The sequence below is a fragment of the Colias eurytheme genome, chromosome 31 (assembly GCF_061535395.1).
Source record: "Colias eurytheme isolate Ceu_HAF_F1 chromosome 31, ilColEury1 Martin Lab GWU primary, whole genome shotgun sequence".
Taxonomy (NCBI): domain Eukaryota; kingdom Metazoa; phylum Arthropoda; class Insecta; order Lepidoptera; family Pieridae; genus Colias; species Colias eurytheme.
This window is the reverse complement of record NC_143010.1, coordinates 5,131,497-5,158,176: the sequence shown is the minus strand read 5'-3', so window position 1 is coordinate 5,158,176 and position 26,680 is coordinate 5,131,497. Positions and strand designations below refer to the sequence as shown.

The following is a 26,680-nucleotide window of genomic DNA, read 5'->3' as shown; positions in this document are numbered from 1 at the left end:
ATGTAGGTTGTACCACGTGACGTCGAATGGTGCAATTCTATTGGTCGATATTTGGGTCGGAAAAATAATCATTGTAACCCCACTATGTCAAATAATTTTAGTGTAAACAGGCGTAGAGCATTCTTTCGTTGTTCTTAGTGCGTTCGAAAAAATTATATTATAATATGCAATGTTCTAATACTGATCAAACACTGAATACGAGTTTTCGTTTACACTGAAAGATCACGAAAGAATGCTCTTGCTCTAGCTCTATGTTGGTTTGATGTTGAGTAATAAAGATATGAAAATTAAATTGACATTTCTAAGAATTATTGTAGTTGCCATGGCAAGAAATTGTATGAATTCTTTCGGTTCACTACGAATATTTTTTTCTAGACTAGCTTTCCGCCCGCGTCTTCGTCCGCGTTTCAAAGAAAAACCCGCATAGTTAAAACCTATCCTATGTGTTAATCACTTATAATACCACAAGAGCTTCAAAATTATCGGGTATTTTCCGATAGGTTCGTTGCAAACAATGAACTTGAAGACTTTATTTGTTTGCAGGGAACCTTGAGGGAAATGCCAGATAATTTTGAACGCTTTACCCGCGGCTTCGCCTGCGTGGTCAGATGAAAATCCCATGGGAAAGAGATGTTACAACATGGTAATAAGTAGCCTATGCCACTTTCTAGCCTCCTGTGTAAAAACATACCATAAAATCGCTGCGTTGCGACGTAAAATAAAGACATGCAAACAAACACTTTCGCATTGATAATATTAGTAAAAGTATCACTACATAGTATAAAACAAAGTCGCTTTTCTGTCCCTATGTCCCTATGTATATTTAAAACTACGCAGTGGTTTTTGATGCGGTTTTTTTAAATAGATAGTGTTCAAGAGGAAGGTTTTAATATACAATTTATCAGGTTGAATTTGATATTTTTGGTTTTATGCCATTCAAATCCATACTAATACTAATATACTAATAATATTATAAATGCGAAAGTAACTCTGTCTGTCTGTCTGTTACTCAATCACGCCTGAACTACTGAACCAATTTGCATGAAATTTGGTATAGATATATTTTGATACCCGAGAAAGGAAATAAGATAGGTTTTATCCCGGAAATCCTTCGGGAACGGGTTTTTCTCTGAAAACGGGGGCGAAGCCGCGGGCGGAAAGCTAGTATTATATAGTAAACAGTTGACCGGTGATGTCTGTCAGTTGAATGGTTTTGGTATGAGTATATTTTTTCAAAATCATCACGTATTTTTCTGAAAAAATAACATAATTTACCAAAGATCCCTATAAAAGAAAATGGCCCTATAAAATACAATAATACGTTTTTTATACAACTGTATACAGTTTCGCTTGTAATTATTAATTCTACAAATTAAAACATGGCGAATCGATTACAAGAATTATTTTTTAATTGTTCCCCTCGTGTCGAATCTGTAAAACCGTGTAAAAATAATATTCAACCATTATTTTACATTGTTTTAATGTCTTCATTTTGTGCTCGAAGAAGGTAATGCATTCATGTAAGTATTTCATCATTTATTTCATCATCATCATCTATATTATAAGGTAAAGAGATTGTTTGAACGCGCTTATCTCAGGAACTACTGGTCCGATTTGAAAAATTATTTCGGTGTTAGATAGCCCATTTATCGAGGAAGGCTATCCATACTAATATTATAAATGCGAAAGTAACTCTGTCTGTCTGTCTGTTACTCAATCACGCCTGAACTACTGAACCAATTTGCATGACATTTGGTATAGATATATTTTTATACCCGTGAAAGGACATAGGATAGGTTTTATCCTGGAAATCCTACGGGAACGGGTTTTTCTCTGAAAACGCGGGCGAAGCCGCGGGCGGAAAGCTAGTAGGCTATATATAGGCTATATCATCACGCTAAGACTAACAGGAGCGAAGCACTGCGGGTTAAATCGCGGGGCACAGCTAGTCAATTATATTATTATACTAGCGACCCGCCCGCGGTTATCCGTAGTAAAGTCGGTTGTAAATCTAAAATTCGTTTGCTGTTTCGTTTGTATTTCGTTTGGGCATAACTCGAGAATGGCTGAACCGATTTCGTCAAATTTTTATAATATTCCTTGAAGTACGAGGATGGTTCTGATGGAGAGAAAACCTAAACATGTACCATGGGCGAAACCGGGGAGGACCGCTAGTCCTACTAATATTATAAATGCGAAAGTTTGTGAGGATGTGTGTGTGTTTGTTACTCTTTCACGCAAATACTACTGAATAGATTACAATGAAATTTAGCAAACATATAGACGGTAACTTGGATTAACACATAGGATAGGTTTTATCCTGGAAATCCCACAGGAACGGGAACTATGCGGGTTTTTCTTTGAAAACGCGGGCGAAGCCGCGGGTGGAAAGCTAGTATAATACATATTTATGTAGAGTAAATTATTTGTTTTCAGAATAGACTGAAATCCTCAATGGTGCCTCTATGCTCAGCCCGCTATGAAAAAACAGAACCACAGACTAACTGTATTATTTGGTAAGTATATAATATATGTAAGTATAAGGTGAAATAAATATTCCTAAAGGTGATCGAATTTTCAAAAATGGTAGAGCAGTTTTTGAGACGAACGATAACAAAAATATCAATTAATCTTTCCTATTATGTACCTATCTTTATAATTTAAAATTATTCTATACCTAACTATTATACAGGGTGTCTCACCGTTGGTACTTGGTATACTAAGCTCAAAGGAGGTTATAGTTTTGCATACGCTGAGTAACTACGTAAAAAATACTTAAAAAATTCCAGACGCATTTTTTTTTCAAATAGATGAAATCTTAAAACTCTATGTGTACACCCCTAACAAGCAACACGCCTAACTTTGCCACCCGCAAGTGAACTTTTATTTTAAATTATGTTTTCATAGACAAAATGCTCACAAGCGGTATATGCCGAAGTTAGAGAAGATAACATGGATTTTAAAGAAAAATTTAGCCAAAAATTTTTTGACGTAATTTTGTTGTTTTTTCAATTTTTTACAAGACTAAAAGTTCCTTCGCGCTTAGTATACCAATAGTGGGACACCCTGTATACTTAAAAATATGTAGATATTAAAAATGGTAGATACGTCAAATACTCAATTGATTTTATAAATAATATTGTTTGCAAAAAAATACATAATACGTGGGGCAGAGCTAGTTAAATATTCCTTTCCTATTGAATATAATATTAATCATTGTTGTATAATATTTAGACAACATAATTAGGTAAATTAAATATTAACGTGACGAAATGAGCGGTGAAGGGAAACAAGCCACTTCCTTGTAATTACGGAATCTCTTAGCAGAATTGAATAAGGCTAATTTTAAGGTATATTTATACACATCGATTTTTGACACGTGTAGAGATGTCGGTTACTGAAATCGTATCAATTGTTTCCGATAATCGATAAAATTCTATATGGAAATGAAATCGATTTGAATAAAGTACCAAAATTAGTTTTTTCGGCATTTCGCCAACAATTAACTAAGGAAGCTTAGCAAACAACAGCAACAAAAAGTCAACAATAACAATTAGTAAAAATAACAGAATACCACGTAAAGTATCAATATAAAAATGCAACTTGTATACAAGGCTGACGTACTCGTACAGACGATTGACTCGATTGACAAACGATCACAAGATGGGCGCCGATTATATGATTTTCCAACTCTATGATTTTTCAACGATCCATTTCATGTACACGAATTGCGTAGGTATTATATTTTTGTGTTATTTTATTTTATTTTTCATTATATTAAACTAAACAATACCTACTGTTTTTGATTTATAAGCTTAAGATGTTTCATTTTTATATTTTTGGTAATAATGCCGCCATAAAATAAAAATATTATGCACTAAAATTATTTTGACTTTTTAAACATAAAATACGTAATTCGGAACACGATGAAGTGTCACAGGAATCATCCTAAATGAAAAGGACTATAGTAACATCACAAATCTTTACTAATAATGAATTAAAAAAATGTGACAAATATAGAACAACTGTTACGACTGATATTCGATGTTAAATTGTTAAGGTACATTTACATCAAACGATTAACGAACATAGAGCTAGAGCAAGAGCATTCTTTCGTGATCAAAAGACTAAAAGTTTCGTTTACACTAAAAAGTGTAAACGAAATCTCGTATTCAGTGTTGTTCAGTATTAGAACATTGCATAGAATCTTTTAGAACGCAATAAGAACAACGAAATAATGCTCTAAGTCTTTTTACACTAAAAGACATAGTGGGGTTAGAATGAGCATTCGCTCGTTTGATAAAAATGCACCGTAAAATAATAAAATAATGAATTTAAAACCCAGATACGGGTCACTCAATAATTCCACATTTAAAAGGGGAGATTAAAACTTCTCAAAAGCGTCGCATTACAATTGCAAACGTCATTCTGCCTTTGAACGGCCATTTTGTTTTCGTTTCCCGCTCTTTACGAATGTAAAATGGCGACAATCGATTTGTATTTGCATGCCTGTGAATATTTTAATAAATAGAGTAGTTTTTATTTAATTTCAAACTGTTTGGAGTGGTAATGGATTTTATAATTTTATTTAGTTGTACGTGCAAATTGTACTTAGATGGCTTTTAGTGTTTTTATAGTTGAAACTATCTACGTTATTGAAAAACATGCTACCAGAATATTTTTTTATTTTTAAAAATGTATTATGGCCATTTTACTCATTGGGTTAAGTACTTTTGATATCAGTTTAAAGTTATTTGATATCTGTTATAGTTACGGAATAATCGCCTGTGCACACTTAACGATTACACCCTGTATACACATATATTTTTGCATACGTAGGTTAACCAACTGATTAGAGAGAGGGAGTAATATTTGTTTTTCTGTTTCAGTTTTATTAATTTGTCAGAATGCGTTTTCTCAAGGAGGCTGTACCGAAGATCAAATTTCTCAATATTTTCAGGTAATTTTTTATTATTAAATTAACCTTTTAATATTATTTTCTACCAGTAAATACAATATAATGTTTCATTGCCAATTCTATAGAGCTGAAACAATTTTGATAACGTTGAACATACTGATAGATTGTATTTACTGCGATAAAATTATCATAATTTTAACGCTCAAGCAGTTCCAAATTTAACCTTTAATATTATACTAATCACGTTTTAACCACTAATATCAATAAAATAAATTTAAATGTTCATAACCTCTTACAGACGAATAATAATAATAACGATTATATAACAAATAACTGTGATGTAACAGTAAATAGTGACTTCGAAAGAAATAATGGAAACATACAAGTCACGATACAAGACAAAGATGAAGAATGTAAACATAAAGTATTTTTAGCTGGCTCAGATGATAATCTATATAAAATAATGAGCGAAATATACCACACATCTAAAAATAAAGACAACGATTTAGTAATATACTTCTACTTCTACAGAAAAAGAAGGTTTACATACATAACGAGCTTGAACACAAATTTTGAGATTCTAAATTACGTTCTGACTAAATATTCACATTATTTTTATATCAATCACAATACAAATGAACCTTCAAATGTACGATGGTATGTGAATAATCTAGTTATGGTACCAAGAAGGCGAAATCGGGATGTTTTTACTGGTCAAGGTGTATCTAATTTTGTTGATGTCGATGATGAAGCAAATGACATTGAACTTAATAATTTAAATGACTATAAAATTACAGGAGGTAATGTAAATGCTAATCAAAACACATGTTATCAATTCATTATACCTGGTGACAGTAATTACAAAGGAAGAGATATTAATATAGATATTTTGCAAAGGTATGAAGACTTAAAACAAATTTTGAAAAGAGGGAACACGTGTGTAAGTCAAGATAAAAATAATGAAATAAAATTTGCTTATGTAACAGCTTCAGATGCTACTTCTGTTAAAAATTATGGTGTTGATAACGGACAAACTGAAGAGTTTGCATGTCCAGATAGAATACCTAATTGTCTTCAAAGTAATGATGATTTCAATGGGGCAAATGAAGATATAGAAAACAATGAAGGTCCATTAAATTTTAATTACATACATAAAGTTTATCGAGATATTTCAAATCAAGTGCCTTATGCCAAACCAAAATATTACCAGTTTTTCATGCCCGATGGAAGATCTTACAAAGCTAAAGATATTACAATTGATTTATTAAATAGACAATTACAGAAGGAAAATAAATGTCCTCCCAAGCAAAACATAGAGCTTTGCCAACAAAATGATGACAATACTATTTTATGTAGATCGGTAAGAAAACCGCATGATTCAATATATACTTTAAACCCGTATAGAATCAACAGTCCATATGATTACAGATGTTATAATCCAACCAACATAAATAGTCACTCAATCAATTATGCGGGAAGTAATATTAATATTCCATGTAGAAACTTAGATACAGCCTATGATAATACGGTATCAACAGCTCCAAAAAATTGTGAAAATGATATAAACATCGCTTCAGCTAATACAAATTATGATTCAACAGATGTTCCTTGTTGTTGTACAAATAATCCACAAAAAATTGACAGCATTCTAAACTTACCTCAGACTGTTGGAAATGGTAATATTGTTATACCTCTTACAGAAAATGCTAATAACGAATTCAATTACCCAGGAATAAATTACGCTGGATCAAATATTTACGCTAATCTAAAAGAGAACCTGTTTAAGCCAAAAGAAAAGCAAGTACTACTAAACATTCAACAGAAACCTGGATCTTATATACCATATCAATTAAAATTACAAGAAACTGCTCCTCTGAAACAATACAAAATTATTGCAAATGATCTTCTGATAAATGTGGCAAATCAAGATCAAAATGTCCTTGGCAATAAACCAGTACTAACAACAAATAGTCAAATACCTGACCCATGTGTAGTTGAAAATAAGAAACAAAACATTGATGTAATACCCTGTTATAGTGCATCAGAAATTCTTAAAATGGAAAGCGATAACGATGAAGAATATAACAACAATGAGGCAACATACGAAAAACCTTGTTATTGTCAAGGAGATAGAGTTAACTATCGCCCACCATATCTTGATCATAAAACGTTTTGGATTCCACATATGTACTCTAACTATAGATCTAAAGATATTGAAACATCTTTTAATAATAGATATCCTTATTCCGCTTACTATTCTACGAAAATTAATCCCTTTATACCGTATCAATCTTATGTATCAATGAGAGATAACATTTTAATTATAGGTCCGAAACAACAACCATTTGTTGGCCCAGTACGTGAAATTCCTGGAGTTTTTAAGTCAGAACCTAAACAATATAGCAATCCTGCATCATTTTCACAAAATCCTTATGTTTATAGCACTCCAATTACTACCCAACCGGATATTACAATCGATAAAACTAATTATGTACAAGAAAAACCATTGTTCATAAATATGTATAAACCTTCACAAAGTCCACATACTGAATCTACCGATATTCCTCAGACGCATCTTATACGAGATAATTTAAACTATCCAAATCAAAAATACGATAATCCGAGTAACATACAACCAATAACTATTAACAATAATCTAATACAAGAAAAATATTCAACATCATATGAACCATATGTAAGTAGTCATGAAATTAAACAACCAAACTATTTAAATTTTAAACCAATTCATGTTCATCCTTTAAATAATCTTGCAAGTGAATCTCCAACGACATACCCACAAGAAAAACTCCCATCAAAGATTTCGCAACACTTATTTTCGTATCCTCCAATAAAATACATCTCTACTGACAATATTTGCCCAGAAATTCCATATCAAACACCTAACTATGAATTAAAGTCTTACAATCAAATTATAAATCCTACTATTCGATTACAACCAGCCAATTCCATATATACAAAAGGTTCTACAATTCATACAAACAATATGTATAAAACTCAAAACCCGTACATCGTAGAATCACAAAATACGGGTTCAAAAGAAAATAATCAAATTGAACTTGATACACGACCTTGTGCTTACAAAAACAAAGCAAAAGAATATACAAAAATCCTTCTCGAACCCGAAAATTACAAAGATACAAAGGAACTTATCGATATTCCGTCAAAAATATATCCCGAAGACGTTTTCAATATAAACAATGAGCCTGTATATAAAAATCCAAGAACAACAAGTACCATATATGATACTGGTATATATTCTCCGTACCAACCATATTATATCAATAATAACGGAAAATTACAATATAACCCGCGAAATATAGGTTCACCATTTATACAAGTTTCTACACAACAGAATTATTTACCTAAAAGTTATATAGCACCGCAAAATAAATTTGTTACACAAAACTTTGTAAGCACTCCCGATAATTCCTTAGGGACCAGTTCGAATATTTCACCTTGTTCAGAAAATTTCCCTCGAAATAAAATCTGGTACGCATCTAAGCAACCTATCGAATATCCGTATGAAATCCCTAATGAACCTATTCAGAATTCTCAGGATAATTATCAGATTCCTATACAAAATTTCCCTCATAAAAATCCATATAAAATACCATGCACGCCTGAACAAAACCTACCTGTTCAAAGTGACTATCAAACTCCATGCACGTCTTCTCGAAAATTGCCTTTTGATAATACCTATAAAACTCCACAAACATTACTTTTTGAAAATAATAATCAAGTTCCTTGTTCATCTATTCAAGAATTACCTGTTAATAACTATCAAATCCCTTGCGGATCAAATCGCGAAAGTTCGAGAAATATCCATCAGCACCCTGTGACACCAAAAGAAATTTTATTGCCACAGCTAACAAATCAACCTTGGTTAAATTCACTTCTCAATAAGATTCGTTATAAACCTAACTATTCTAATCAAAATCTTCCTATAACGCATATTCCATACATAATAAAACCCGGTGTAACAAATCTATATCCTTATTCCATTCACACATCGCCTCTTAAAACTCATACAAATCAACCTAATAGTCCCGAAATTTATGTATCAACACCTAATGATATGAACAAGGTCTATCCAAATAATATAATCAGCTCGAACACTAATAATGAAAGAAATAAGGCTGTACCTCAATATGTTTACATGCCAGATGGATCAATACATCCAGAACATGATTCAATAGAAGTAGAAAAGCCAATTTATGACAGTAACGTATATGGATCACCAGAAAGCAAAAACAATGCATACATCTTACCTTCTAATGTACAAGGTGAATATAAACCAAAACCTGTAACATTTATAATAGAAAAACCGAAGGAAAATGTCGCAAATCCATATTACATTAACGCGTATTTACCCCAAACGGTTCGGTCAATTCCCATGAGAAATAAACCCAAACTAAACATTGAAATGAATCCCAATTCGGGAATAACATCCTCCCAACCAGATATTGTTGTTCAACCGTCGAAAATCCCTTATTCAAAATCATTTGGACAAATACCTTCATTGGTGCTACAACCAAATTCAGAATCACAATCTTATATACCAGAAATTGAAAAATCACCAACGTCATCATCATACCCTGTTCAAAAGATACCCTTATCAAATATAGAAACTCCGCTTGGACGACCTACATCAACAACTTATCAACCAACAATACTTCTTTATCCATCACAGCCTTATTTGGCAAAACCTAAAATGCCTATTATAGTATTAGGACCTAAATCTGAATCCAACTACCAACCTGTAGTTCAACGACAAACGCCTGGTACAAAACCTTATGAAAACGAACCAATATCAAGTCCAGAAGGTCCAAATATAGATTCAGATGTATACCAAACTAACGAATTTGAGCAACCTATACAAACTACATATTCAAAGCCTGCTGCTGATTTTCCTGCATCAAATACATATGTAAATCCTACGTCAGAATCTATATCATATCAACCGCAAGCATATGTACATCCATGGCAAACTCCCTACCCAAAAACAACTGAAAATATACCACCCAATGTAGATTTCAAACCTAATTTACATTTACCAGTATATGATCCAAAGGTTTATCAATCGCAAACAGTATGGCCAAAACTAACACAAAAAATACCATTAACAAACGTAGAAATAAGTCCAAATTCTGAATCTACGATGTACCAACCTACAATATACGTACAGCCAGCACAAAGTTATTTGACAAAGCCGAATAATAATATTCCAGTAATTGATATAGAAGTTAGTCCAAATACAGAAAAAGAAATATACAAACCGAACGTATTAATCGACCCAATGCAAAATATATGGACTAAACCGTATAGAAATATACCAATATTGAATGAAGAAGTTAGTCCAAATAGTGAAACAGAAATGCACAAACCTAACATTATAACTCAACCATCACAAAATTATTGGACAAATCCGCATAGAAATCTACCTTTACCAAATATAGAAGAAAGACCAACTTTAGATTCAACTCAACCTGAAGTGTTTAATAAACAATTGCCAAATCCTTGGTCTAAACCGTTTAACAATATACATTTACTGAATTTAGAAGTGAAACCAAACGCAGAATCAACAAAGCCAGATATTTTCATGCAGCCGTCTCAAAATTCTCGTGCAAAACAATATGAATATAAACCTGTATCAAATAAAGAAATAGACTCATATCCAGAAGGATCATTATATTTACCTACAGTTCAACCATCTATAAGTCCTTGGCCAAAACAAATTCAGAATATACCTACTTATAATATAAATGTTAAACCAAACGCAGGATCAGCGTTATATCGACCAGAATTGGTTCTTCAGACATCACAAACTCCTTGGTCAAGACCGCTTAGAAAAATACCTACATTTGTAACAAAGACAGTTAATTACGAATCGTATCAACAAGAATTGTTACTTAAACCATCGCAAATAAAAGAAACAATTTCTAACAAACCTATATTTCATGTTGAAATTCAACCCAATGCAGAATCAACATTATATCAGCCAGAAACAATTATGCTACCCTCGCAAGATCATTGGCCAAAGTCGATTGGACAAATACCTTTAATACATGTAAGCTCAAGTCTTCAATCAAAACCCTATCAACCAGTACAAGTACCTTTGTCGAAAGACAATGAAAATAAATATCTTCCTGTATCGAATATAGAAGCTATGCAAAATCCCAAAATAGTACTTTACCAACCTCTGATTGAACCGCAACAAACTTCTTGGTCAAAACCAGTTGAAAATTCGCCAATATCAAATATGGCAATAAGACCTTCTTCAGCATCTACAGTTTATCCACATAAAGTGTTTATACAACCATCTCAATTGCCTCATACAAATCCATTTGAAATATCGCCTACATACGACGTAGAACCTAACCAAAATAGTCAGTCAGTATTATATCAACCGGACATATATGTTCAATCGCCTTGGCATAAATCGTTTGGAAAAATACCTATAATGAATATGAAGATAAATACAAGTACTGAAACAACTTATAAACCGCAGCCACAAGATTTTTGGTCCAAACCGATTACTAAAATCCCTTCATTAAATGTAGAAGTTAATCCCAATGCAGAAGGAACAATATATCGCCCAGAAATGGTTGTCAAACCATCGCAAATGCCGACAAAAACATTTGACAATGAGCTTTCACCAAATATAAATGTGGAAGTCAGTAAAAATCCGCAAGCAACAATGTACACACCTAATGTTCAACTATCACAAGCTCCGCGGTTACAATCAATCGGAAATATACCTATTTTAGATACAGAAATAAACCCAAATCATGAATCAAGTCAATATCCACCTAAACAATTGATTTTACCGTCACAACCTCCTTCGTCAAATCTAGTAGACAATAGATACACTTCGAATGTACAAGTTTTGCCAAGTACTGGATCGTCTTATAGACCTCAAATATCCTTGCAGCCTTCTCAAGGTCCTTCCTATAAGCCATATAATAATATACCGATAGTATATGTAAGTCCAACTTCCGAATCATCAGTGTATAATCCTGAACTATCACCTTCACAAATACCTTCAAAACCAATTGAAAATATACCTTTATCAGATCCTAAACCAAACTCTAAATATACGTGGTCTCAACCTATAAGCCAATCATTGCAAACACCTTGGAACAAACCGTCAAATATACCTGTATTGAATGTAGAAGTTAATCCAAATCAAGATTCAAAAATGTACCGACCAGCAGTATTGCTACAACCAACACACAAATCTTATTCAATACCTGTTGAAAATGTTCCAATTATAGAAGTGAATCCAAACCAAGAAACAACATTAAATCAACCTAAACAATTTATCATGCCTTCAGGTACTCCCTGGTGGCAACCGTTTGAAAGAATACCTGTTTCAGGCGTAGAAATGAAACCAAATTCGCAATCAACATTGTATAAACCAGAAATAATTACACAGCAATTCCCAAGACCGATTGAAAATGTTATCATTCCAAATATAGATACAAGACCAGGTTCAGAAACAAATCCTTATCAATCAGCTTTTGTTTCACCATCACAAACACCGCATTCTCAATCATTAGATAAATCTACATTAGATATAGAAATGGGTCCATCTAAATCGACGTCATATCAACCAGATATGTTTATTCAACCATCTTTAAACACACCTCAAAATAGTTTACTTTCACCGTTAATAACAGTATCCCCTGTACCTACAATAAAAACACCTAGTTCCACTTTCTATACTCCTGATTCAAAATTCACTACAACAGAAGGAAAAATACCTAAATTACCATTCATTTGGTCTTCGCCCAATCAACCACAAAGTCCTCAAAAGGAACTCAATATAATATTACCTAATGGTAAAGAACCAGAATACAAAGATCGACCTATATATTTCAATTTAAAACCATACACGAACGAAGTAAAAGACCATCCAAATCCTTCCTTTAATAATATGAATATAGCCAGTGATATAAAGAATTACAGCCCAGAATATAAAATAATATCTAGACCATTTCAATCAGTAAACAATATAAACACACCATTAATTAACAATTTTGTAATAAAAGCTGATATTGATACAAAACCAACAGAAGATTCGACATACTTCAAACCAGAATTAACTTATTCTCAACTTCCAAAAATAGGTTCAGTTAATACACAACCGATTATTATTTCTACACCTAATAGTGAAAAACAAAATATTCCTGTAACTGGTGACCTTAATACAAAACCCACCAAACCAACATACCAACCATATAAGGAAAACCAACTATCCCCAGAAAATATGTCAACTCCCAAAATACCATCAAATGATTACATGTCTTTCAATTTAGAATCTAAACCAACTTCATATTACAGACCTTATTTAAATCAAATATATCCAAATAAGGAAATCTCTTCAAGACCCTATATTAACTCGAAAAACCCTTATTTTTCTACAATAAACGCTATCCCTTCACCAACAAACAATTTACAAAATCCTCCATTAACTAACAGCAAGCCTTTTACAAACAAACAGAATCCTGACCTTTCAATACCAAAATTACCATTAAATCAATATAATATACCTTCTTTGCAATCCAAACCAACACCTTCATATTATAAATCCTACATAAATCAAATAAAACCAAACCAGGGATATTCCCCATCAAAATCCTACAACGACTTAATAAATTCTTATATTCCTAAATTAAGTATTACTCCTGTACCTAATAAAGTATATTCTCATAATATTCCCCTAACGTATGATGTAAAAACAATGCCAGCTACATATAAACCTAATTCTGGAGCTCTATTAAGTCCAGAATCAATTTTTAAACCAAAAACACCAAGCCAAGAATCACCGTATCCATGGTTACCAATTCCATCATATTACAGAACGTATTCAACTGAAATCGATCAACATTTTGAACCCGCATCAAACCCCAACATAAATTCAATTAAACCAGAAATCGGACAATCACCAGAATATGAATTAAATAACCCATCAATTTATATTAAGGAGTTATTCAAGGATCGAATCGATTACTTAGTACCTAAGATACTACCTAATAAATATTACGATGATAATTTCAACGATCCTGACATAAATAAACGTGATTTGAAGTCGATCGACTTAGGCGACGTTGCAGTCGCAAAATATGAACCTAAAGACAAAATATTATTAAAAACTGACAACCCTAATATTGACTTGGTAGCTTGGAGGTCAAAGGTCAAAATGCTAAATGCGAAATTAGTTTTCAATGTCAAAGATGTATCTGCTGTTAATTTTATGCCAATCATAAAGCAACCGTTAGATCTAGGCAGAGAAGAAATACAGAATGTGGCTAAGGATGTTATTAGAAGATTTTATGGTGACCCAATTGTTGTAAAAGGAACGTTCTCGTCCTATAAGCCGTATGGTGTTATTTACAATCCTGGGTCCCTCAGAAGTCCTTATTATGTTCTATGGCCTAATTATTGTAATTGTGGATGTATGCAAAGTGGTTGTGAATGTCAATATAGTCATTAATTATTGTAGTGGTTGTTTTATTTTTCCCTTTTTTACATGTTAAGCTCAATGGTTAAGCTATGTATTTTATACTAGCTGTACCCCGCGGTTTCACCCCCGTGGCTCCACTCCTGTTGGTCGTAGCGTGATGATATATAGCCTATAACCTTCCTCGATAAATGGGCTATCTAACACCGAAAGAATTTTTCAAATCGGATCTGTAGTTCCTGAGATCAGCGCGTTCAAACAAACAAACTCTTCAGCTTTAGAATATTTTATAATATTCATATAAATAGATTAAAATATAGCCTAATCACTACATAGTATTTAAAACAAGTCGCTTTCTCTCCCTATGTATGCTTAAATCTTTAAAACTATGCATCCGATTTTGATGATTAGTGATTAGTTTTTTTTAATAGATAGAGTTCAAAAAGAAGGTTTTAGTATATAATTTATTAGGTTTTAGACAAAGCGGGCGAAGCCGCGGGCGGAAAGCTAGTAACATAATAAAACCAGGCATAATAAGTTTTTATTTCCTAACAACATGTTATAAAGGGTAATAATATTATTAGCCTGATTAAAAACAAATTGATTATGGTAATTTTATTATTTCGAAAGCAAAGTGCATTTAATCAAGGCTTGTTAATACTTAACTATAAACCTATATTTAGGTAGGTTACATGCAATTTTGCAAACGTTTAGGATCGAAACACACGAGGTGAAAGTTTTATAAATAAACTGCAGACAAAAATAATTTGGAAAATCCAAAAGTGCACGCCTCATAGTTAATTTTTTTTTAATAAATATTTATTAATTATTATTTTTGTTTATTTAATAACAATTAAACCACATCGAATCAGACCCTGAAAAATGAAAGGGTTCTATTCCTGAGCATACTCAAGCGTAAGAGAAAAAAAAGACTCGATTAGTAAAGTATTTCGGTCGCTATCGTGTTAACAAGAAAAAGGATCCGCACATACAGACACACGGACGTCCAAGACAGAACTTTTTTAAACTGTTTTTTAACTAGTTTAAATAACAAAAATGACATCAAAAATATCATGAACGTTAAAAATAGTGTTTTTTCTTAATATGTGTGTGTATGTATTATCTTACAAGTGCAATGTATGATACATAAAGACATTTTAAGTTTGAAAAATCAGATGTTTTGCGCGAAGTGACAGTAGTACCCACCTCAACGCTTCGCTTATGAGGCGTGCAATAAGTATTTCTATCCTATCCTTCCTATTCTAACTAATATTATAAATGCGTGCGTTTGTGGGATGTATGTGTATATATGTTTGTATGTTTGTTACTCCTTCACGCAAATACTACTGAACCGATTACAATGAAATTCAGCACACATATAGGGCTAAAAAAAGCTACTAGTTTATAATAAGGTTAACTGGTACATAAGCTACCTACATCACTGCAAAGTATCATAAAAATCCGTTCAACTGTTTTCGCGTGAAAGTTACAAACAGCCCCCCCTAGACAAGTGGCTTTCTATTAGCGTAAAGTTCAATAGAATAGATTATGAATGTATGAGATTGACGTTTGATTACGACGACGACGACGATTGATTACGTCAATCTCATACATTCATAATCTATTCTATTGAAGTTTACGCTAATAGAAAGCCACTTGTCTAGGGGTGCTGGCATCCTTAAAAATGTTCGCTACAGCTACAGCTATTATTATACAATAAAAAGAACCCTTTTTACCTTTGTCAATCACAAATCGATCAATCGACTTTAATAATAAAAATAATAAATTAATGCTCTACTAACTATATCACTCTTGCCCATAAGGCCCGTAAGTGCGAGGGAGCGCGCAATATGCTCTATGCCGTTCCCACCTTACAACCCGCGAAGGATCTCGTCGACTATTAGTAAAATTTGTATACGTAGTTATTATTAGTCTGTGATTCGTAGTTATTGCACGCCTCATAAGCGAAGCGTTGAGGTGGGTACTACTGTCACTTCGCGCAAAACATCTGATTTTTCAAACTTAAAATGTCTTTATGTATCATACATTGCACTTGTAAGATAATACATACACACACATATTAAGAAAAAACACTATTTTTAACGTTCATGATATTTTTGATGTCATTTTTGTTATTTAGTAAAAACAGTTTAAAAAAGTTCTGTCTTGGACGTCCGTGTGGTTTAATTGTTATTAAATAAACAAAAATAATAATTAATAAATATTTATTAAAAAAAATTATGAGGCGTGCACTTTTGGATTTTCCAAATTTTATTAGTCTGTGGTAAAATTATCTAGCTGTGTGCATTTACTATTCTAGATCAAGATAACAGGCAAACAAGTGAATTCAGCCCATTATACTGTTATGTTCAATTATATTCTGACATGAAAGCTATTCACATTAAATATGCAATCGCTATTATCCATTGAGGTATTATTACTACGTATAGAAAGGACACCACGAACAAAATCTGTGCGACAATCGCGGCGCTGCGGGGCCCGCGTGGGGCGGCTAGTTAGTCATAGATATATGCGATGTTTGAAACGCTTGGCTCTAACTCGTGTTACAAATAGTGTAGTAGCGATGCCCTCTCTAGTAGGTAGTACATAGTAACTCAATGCTTTTATCAGACTAAATTATCGTATACCTACTAGTTTTCCGCCTGCATCTTCGCCCGCGTTTTCAAATAAAAAACCCGCATAGTTCCCGTTCCCGTGGGATTTCCGGGATAAAACCTATCCTATGTGTTAACCCTTAATTTGGCACGGATAAAAATATTCAAAATATATGAATTTGACAATTTTGTGGTTTCAGGAGTATGTCATAAAGTTCTCGAAAAATGAAAAAAAAAATCTACCATTGCCCACTGCTGGGAAAACTGGTGTCCGTCACAGCGGACACTGCCAAATTACGGAAAATAAAAACCACAGTTAATTTTATTTTTTTTACTAAAGAAAAATACAGAAATGAACATTTTAGAACTATTTGATACCGAAGTACAGTTTATTTTATATGGAAATTTAAAAAAAAAACAATTCATGTTTATTTTGTATGAAAATTAAAAAATAAGTCTAAATTCTTCTTCTGTTAGTTGAATTGACTTGCCGGTTTTTTGAACTGAATATAAGTTTGTCTGCTCTACGAAACTAGTAAAAATATCTTGAGAAAAAAAGGTGAAAGAAACTCAAAGGTGAATCATCTTCTGGCATGTCTATGTAATCATCCTCCTCACCTTCTTCTATTGTCGCTTGGTGACGGAATTGAGTTACTTTCCAATAATTGTAAGTCAGCTGAAAGTTGTTTTTTTTTTGGTCTTTTGGCTTTGACTGTGGGTGGTTTCTTAGTACTTATTTTTCGGGGTGCTAATCAAGAAGCTAATGTTGTTATAGGCGTTGCAGGCAATCTAGGAATAGCAGATAGAGATAGAACATTTTCAAAAAAAGACTCGCCAATTTACGCACGAAAGACTCTGGTCATCAGCAGGTCTATCAGAATCTTCGGAGTGTAATTCTTCATCGTCGGATGTATCTATCGTTACGTTAGCAAGGGAATATGGTGCAGGAGAAAACAAGGGGTGGAAGAATTAGTACTTGCATCATGCAATTCAGTTTCCGAATCGGATATTTCGCTAGCATCGGAAGGTGCATGTTCATTCGGCACTAAAGCAATAATTTTACTTGCGCGGTTAGGCTGTTGGCAAAGAAAAAAAATCCAAACTCAGAACCATAACCAAACAAGCAGAAGCACCTACATTTTGGCGGTGTCCGCCGCAGCGGACATAGTAATAAAGTGGTACTTTTCTATACAATTAGCAACGTCCGCTGTGACGGACAAAACATTTTGGTTACAAATAAACACCATAAAAATGTAATAAAGTGTGTATGTTTTTGTAAATAATGATTGAAATGTTTATTATCTAATAAATAAATATATAATTCAATTCATTTTTCCACAAAAAATAAGAAAAATAGGTATAAATACCTTGAGCTAAACAGGTGGCTGCATTTTCGCAGACATTTTACGTCCCAACTGACATATGCAATGTTGTCACAATCATTACTTAATTTTTTACTATTTGTTTATGGTATAAATAAACATTTAATCGATTAGAAATCGATGAACATGAAATAAAAACTTGGCAGGATTTATTTTAAACAAGTGTCCGTCACACCGGACTATACCAAATTAAGGGTTAATCCAAGTTATCCTCTATATGTGTGCTTTCATTGTAATCGGCTTAGTAGTACTTGCGTGAAAGAGTAACAAACATACAAACATACCTACACATACATCCATCCTCACAAACTTTCGCATTAAAAATATTATAGTAGGAAGGATAGGATAGGACTAGTATGTTTTATTGGATTTAAAAAAGGAGAACCTTTTTAAAACTAAACTAACAAGCGGTAACTACCAAATTTGCTCATTATTCTTTATGCGTAAAAAATATATTATAAAAAAAGAAGAAATTTTTAAATGTATAAACTACGGAACCGTTTTTGAAGATTCTATAAATAAATGAGAAACAAAAATCCGAATATAACTAGGTACAATAATTAAAAAAAGGAAGCCTACGTTCATACCTAATTCATAACCTTTTAATTTTTTACACGTCTTTTAAAGTCGGTTTAATCTTTTAAATATAAATATTATAAAAATATACCCTGCAAGTCTACTTCACAATATAATTTATGGCCTGCAGAGTCGCGTTTATTGAAAGAAAATTATAGACCAGGCTTGCATGAACTTAGGTATACTAAATATGGAAATTGTTCTGTCAACGTACACCATTACACGTTATTTTTTAATATGTTTTTACGTTTCAAACCTTATATTATACTAGCTACCGTCCACGGCTTCGCCCGCTTCGTCTAAAACCTAATAAATTATAGAAAAACCTTCTTCTTGATTCACTCTATCTATTAAAAAAAAACGCATAAAATTCCATTGCGTAGTTTTAAAGATTTAAGCATACATAGGGACAGAGAATAGCGACTTTGTTTTATACTATGTAGTGATTTGTTTGACTAAATATTTATTGGAAAATAAAGCCTATTCATGATGTTATTTTAATTATATTTCTTTTTCATATTAACCTGTTAGATATTTAGATAAAAATAAGAGACTACAGGCCCATGTTGAAAAAATTATGGATCATTTGAACCGCCAGGTGACCTATCTAGAACGATATAAGAGCATAAAATAATAAGATTCAGCACTATGTCGTCACTTGTAAGCTGTCCATCTGAGTGCAGATGAGAATTCGAAAGTACAGATTGAGATTTTTTCCCCTTATCTCCATGATTTTTGTACGGCGTTGCGGAATAATGGATTAAAAGCAGTACCTATTGAAATAGTATGACACAGATGCCTCTTATATCGTTCTAGATAGGTCACCTGATGGTTCAAATGACCCATAATTTTTTCAACATGGGCCTGTAGTCTATAATAAGCAGCTCTTTCTACCTTAGACAAAAACTCATACTGAAATATAAAATATATTATTTTAATAAATAACTGCGATTAGTAATTATTACTATCTATAACTTATCTGCGATACATAATATATAAGAAAATACTTTGGAAATTGATTTTCAAGTCCGTTTTTCCTAATATATAAGCTTAGTTCCTAGAATTAAATTATTACATAAGTTTTGTCCAAAAACAGAGGTGAAAGCACTGGCCTTTTGGTCATTGTTTCCACCAGATGCTGAGTCCATAGCCTTTTCGTAGTAAGTAAACTGTTATTTTTCTTGTGTATTTTTTATGTGTTTAATTTTTACTGCGAATAAATTCTAATTCTAAAAGAAAACTAATTTTATTGATTCCCATAATATAAAGAATAAAATATTACATATTTAAATTATGTAATCCTTTAAATTGAACTGCAATTTGAAATAATATCAATCACAGATCGTGATTTGAATTGCAACTATAATAGTAACGGGTGAATGCACCGGCTAAATTGGCGGGAACGTTTCAAAATGGCCGCCATGATGCCATTAGAATTTAGTAGATACAATTTTATACTAATTATGATGTTAAAAATATTTTTTATCTAAAATACTACCATATGGTAATGTCATTTCATTATTTTATTTATTGCATAATTTTCAAATTGTGTTGTTAAAATAATATATTTATTTTACTTGCGTGACTAAATTTTAAAACATTCTGTCAAAATTCAAAACCTTTTTAACTTTAAATTTCTAGCCTACTGTTAGGTGCGTGTGAAATTAAAAATAAAAGAAAATACCTCATGAATGTTATAATAATATGTAGTTTTACCAAAAAATATACTCATTAGTTACTTAAAATAATGAAAATTATAAGAGAAAAAATTCAGTAAAGAATTTCCTCTTGATTACATTCTAAAATGAACTTTTGATAAAACAAATACAAATCATGATGAAAAAGCTTCCAGTAATTATAAAAATATAAGTACTTAGTTATAATTATTATATTATATCTATGCCTATTTCCTTCTAATGCGAAAGTTTGTGAGGATGTGTATGTGTGTGTATGTTGCTCTTTCACGCAAATACTACTGAACCGATTATGTAATGAAATTTAGCACACATATAGAGGGTAACTTGGATTAACACGTAGGATAGGTTTTATCCCGGAAATCCCACGGGGACGGGAACTATGCGGGTTTTTCTTTGAAAACGCGGGAGAAACCGCGGGCGGGAAGCTAGTATATATCTATTTATAATAATTGAAACCACGTGACCCATCCAAAACCAAAATACTGCCTAGGGACCATTACCTAAATTCAATTTTGGGGTAAAAATTATTATTTGGAGGGCTGGTAGAGGGATGACTCCTTCGGGAATTGAATCATAAGTGAATATATAATGGTTTTTAACTATTACTAGCTTTTCGACCCGGCTTCACCTGTTTAAAGATAATAAAAAATATTATATTATATAAATAAAACTATTTATTTGTGGCAGGTGACATAGAGTAGAAAATTTTTAACGCGCGCAAAATCAAGTATTTTTAAAGCTCATGTGTTATTTTGATTTCAGATTTATTAAAATACTAGCATTCCGCCCGCGGCTTCGCCCGTGTTCTAAATTTCATTGTTATCGGTTCAGTAGTATTTGCGTGAAAGAGTAACAAACACACACGTACCTACACATCCTCACAAACTTTCGCATTTATAATATTAGTAAGATCATAAAAATATATTTTTTTTAATTATCTAACGAACTCATAGGTACTGATTAAAAAAAAGGCGCTACCTTGATAAAATCTAAATCGGTTAAAATATTAAAAAGGGCAACTTCATTGTTGATATACTGTGACATTTAAAGTAGAAAGTTGTAACTCTGTCTGTCTGTCTGTTACTCAATCACGCCTGAACTACTGAACCAATTTGCATGAAATTTGGTATAGATATATTTTGATACCAGAGAAAGGACATAGGTTAGGTTTTATCCCGGAAATCCTACGGGAACGGGTTTTTCTTTGAAAACGCGGGCGAAGCCGCGGGCGGAAAGCTAGTTTATATAATTAGTATTTATTTAAAAATATATATTATGTATGTTTATCAGCCATCTGGTTTCCGTAACACAAGCGAAAGCTTAGTATGAGATCAGATCGTGCCGTGTGTGTAAATTGTCTTAAATATTTATTTATTATATAAAAAAAAGATTAAAAAAATCATACAAGCTTAAAAATAACAAGCTTATTTCACCCCTCAAGTATTTATTTCTAGGTCTCACGTCTAGATCCCATCAAGTCTAAATTTATATTCAAAATATCACCTTGTTTAACTTATCCTACTCACGCGAACTTATTTATCAGACGCCATTTTCTTTTTAATACCCTTGTTAACTTGTTTTCATTATTAATGTCCCATAATGTAAAAACAGGGAGTGCTATGTCTGTGGCATTGAAGCTCTGAAACGGATGGACCGATTTTGATGCGACTTTAAGGATAAGATAGCTCTTATTAAAAAGAGCAGATAGCTAAAATAGCTGCTTCATTTATAACAAATTAGGAAAAGAGTAAACCGATTTAGATGTATCTATCATTAAAAGATAGCTCATGTAGAAAAGAGAGGCATACTAAAATATCTATACTAGACAAGTTCGGATTTCTCGAATCGTACCAATTTTGATGAGTCTTTAAACAGTAGATAGCTCATGTCAAATACAGCAGCATAATATTCGAGCGTAATTAAAAACAAGGTCAAAAACGATTGGGCTGATTTTGATGAGTCGTTCATTACATGATAGCTCAATTTAAAAAGCACAGCTTTAAAAAAAAAAACTATTTTCAGTTTTCATGCAGGCTATCTAACACCGAAAGAATTATTCAAATCGGACCAGTAGTTCCTAGATTTAGTTATTTTAGTTCCTAGAGTACCTAGATTAGCGCGTTCAAACAAACAAACAAACTCTTCAGCTTTATAATGTAGTATAGATTCACTACAAGTAACACCGGGAGTCACATCTAGTATCGAGTTAATAAAATGAAAAATTCTCTAAATATAAACCTTGAAATGCTGTCTCTTTTAATTAAAAATACTTTTGTGTCGTTAGCATTCTTTTAAACTAACTACTTACGCTGGCTTTTCCTTTAAGGGCCCTTAGTAGGTGAAAATGGCAAAATGGACTGTTTTCTATGAGCTATAATTGAATATATTGAAGTTTTTTCGCACTGAAATTTCAAATATGTATTACAGAACGTATGTGTGATGGGATGACTGTTTCCAAAACACAATTGGAAAAATTTTGCTCGATAAAAAAAATCCTGAAGTTACCTCTAAAATATCATATAAATGCTCATTACAATCGTATTTTACGATAATAATTCGTATAAAATCACAAATACATAGGTACCTTCTCGATTTCGTGACTGTTTTAGATTTAGAAAATACAAAATATTTTCATTCGAGCACGTTGATTCCATACTAAACGCGGACCCGCTCACCGCTTACCTCAGGCCCGAATAGCTGAATTTTCGCTGACCGCCTAACACCTCTTAACACGCTAATATTAGCTTCACCTGTATATTTGTATGCAACTGACCCCTTTAGAGCCGATTTTGAATCACTTTAAACGGAAAACGTAGAGCATTTTTCAACTAGTAGACTGAAAAATACTCTGCATTTTGTTACTAGCTGCGCCCCGCGGTTTTACCCACATTGCTCCGCTCCTATTGGTCTTAGCGTGATGATATTATATACTAGCCTATAGCCTTCCTCGATAATTAATGAGCTACCTAACACTGAAAGAATTTTTCAAATCGGACCAGTAGTTCCCGAGATTAGCACGTTCAAACAAACTCGTCAGCTTTATAATATTACTTAGTATAGATATTTGTCTTAATATTCATTATTTATATCTAGAAACTATAGTATAGTTAGTAGCTATCGATTATTATATTTGTGATGTTTCGTTTCCACACCTAAACGGTTGAACTGCGGTATAATTTTAACATAAAAGTAGGTAAGAACGGAGATGAATACAGATTACTATTTGTATGTATTTCTGACTTCAATATTTAGCAGTCAATTCATAGATTTGTAACATTTTTTTCATGACATCGATATTTTTTTTACTTCCAAAAATATCTTGTGCATCGTATCATAGGTATAATAATCGTAATTCTTTTTCACACAACAACTATAAGTATAAAATATCAACATAGTATTATGTCTGCGTGTTAAAATATGTTTATACTTGTCTACTTTCAGGGTTTACTTTCTAACTAGCATCCCAAAAACACACAGTCTACGAAAATATCGATTGCCCCTACAAACATACATACCTAAATGCATTATAGCTGTCAGTGATTGCGTGGTAGTTAAGGAAAAAGTATACTATCTACTTATATAGATATTCCTTCTAATATTTTAAAAAAGTAAGTCTGTCTGTCTCTTCTTCACATGACTTCGAATGATATTTGGAACAGAGATAGTTTGAGACCTAAGAAAGTAAATAGGATAGGTTTAATCCCGGAAATTCCACGGGAATGTGAACGTGCGGGTTTTCTTTGATAACGCGAACGAAAGCTCTACCTCTATCTATGTACCTATGGATATGCTAAGTTTTATGCAAAATAGTAACAAACAACCAATGTTTCGTATTTCTAGTAGGTATACAGGGTGTCCCACTATTGGTATACTAAGCGCGAAGGGACTTGTAGTTTTGCATACACTGATAACGTAAAAAATAATTAAACAACATAATTACGTCAAAAAATGTTTGCTAAATTTTTCCTGAAAATCAAAAAGATCAAAAAAATCAAAATTAAAATCTTATTTAAAACATTAAACAAGATTTTGTTGAAAACAAATCGCCAAGGAGAAATCGTATTGGAAATTGGGATCGTCTGTAATTTCTGCCCATTGTTGATTTTTTTAAACGAAAAAAATTCTGTCTATAGATTTTTGAAGTGAAACTTTTGAAGTGAAACTTCTTCATTGGGGTTGGAAAAAAATTTAGTGTAACATTTTTTCGTTACGCGCCATCTTTTTCTTATCCCTACCACGCGTGATTCGACGTATTTCTGTAAAAAAAAGAGAACATGGATTTTTCCTGAAAATCCATGTTCTCTTCTCTCGCTTCGCGCAGCCGGCATATACTGCTTCGCTAATGTGAGCATTTTGTCTATGAAAACATAATCATAAACGATAGCTCGCGTGCGGGTGGCAAAGTTAGGCGGGTTGCTTGTTATGGGTATACGCATAGAGTTTTAAGAATTCATCTATTTGAAAAAAAATGCATCTGGAATTTTATAAGTTGTTTTTACGTACTCAGTGTATGCAAAACTATAATCTCCTTTGAGCTTAGTATATTAACAGTGGGACACCCTGTATAATAGATTACAATATAATATAATATAGAATGCATACAGTTTGTTTGTTTGCCAGTCAGTTCAATTCACGGCGTAAACTGTCTGGGAATAAGAGGTCATAATACGGCTCCAGGAGAGAATATTTGCTAAAAACAACAATTTAGAACTACGCGTTTTTTATATACAATCTCTAAAACAACCTATAAAATATATTGAATGTAGGTATTCCTACAAGATTGTCCTGTATTATTGACTCTATAAAGATCCATCCATCGAGGTTCCACCCATACATACATACAAAATAACTATAGTACTACGACTACGCACATCGTCCTACGAACTATATTTTCATCTTTTGAAACAATCTCTACCAATATTACAAAAATTATGGTATAGAAAATGTATTATAATTTATTTGTATGCTAAATGTACTTTTTGGTTCAATTAACCATACACACATAGGTACATACATACATCCAAAATGGGTACATTCATATGTCATACAATACATACAATTTTTATTACACAAAGCATTATCACTACATAGTATAAAACAAAGTCGCTTTCTCTGTCCCTATGTATGCTTAAATCTTTAAAACTACGCAACGGATTTTGATGCTGTTTTTTTTAATAGATAGAGTGATTCAAGAGGAAGGTTTTAGTATATAATTTATTATTTTTCAGACAAAGCGGGCGAAGCCGCGGGCGGAAAGTTAGTAAGAATATTAAAAAGATCATCATTCTTAATATCTTCTACTATATTATAAAAATAAGTCGGGTTTTCCTTCCTGACGCTATAACTCCAGAATGCACGAACCGATTTCCACGGTTTCGCATTCGTTGGAAAGGTCTCGGGCTCCGTGAGGTTTATAGCAAAGAAAAGGTGTCTCTGGTGGCGAAACGGAGTTCGCCCGGTTTGCTAGTAGATTATGCAAATAATTCGTTACTGAAAATCCGCATTATTTTACAGTAATTATATAACTTACCATATATCTTTACACTGTTAATATCGCATTTATTACACTATACAGTCACAATTATCACTATAATCACTCGAAGTACATAGTTTTTATTGCATTAGTATGGAAAAATGTCTTTTTTGTACAGTCCTATACATTTTCAGCAACGTCCGTTCTAGGTAGAGCAACCCCTGGTACTAAAGATTCCTTATTTTCCGATAGTGATGTGACGGGGGTGTGATATCGATGGTTTTCACGATAAATTGTGTAGTTTTATGTATGTTTCGAATTGGATGAGGTTTTGTCTATTATAGGAATAGTTTAAGGTTGTGTGTTAAAGAAAATGTATTAAATTGCCTTATTCTTATTATTGATTTCATGAAAACTATCAAATTATGAAGTAAAAAGGTTTTGTTGAGTACAATACTATTATTATTTAAGTAGTTATTGCTATTTACAGTTATTTTAAATATTGCTTGCTTAAATCTATACTAATATTATAAAG

At 32.5% G+C, this 26,680-nt stretch overlaps 1 protein-coding gene across 1 annotated transcript in view; it reads right to left on the bottom strand.

Moving 5' to 3' along the window:
- The window catches only part of LOC149895606 (limbic system-associated membrane protein-like), a 97,284-nt gene extending 70,926 nt beyond the window's left edge, over nucleotides 1-26,358 (bottom strand). The window contains exon 1 of the mRNA XM_090118708.1: nucleotides 26,203-26,358. The gene's annotated coding sequence lies outside the window, so the exon portion shown is untranslated. The remainder of the gene's footprint in view (nucleotides 1-26,202) is intronic.
- Between the last annotated feature and the right edge of the window lie 322 nt (nucleotides 26,359-26,680).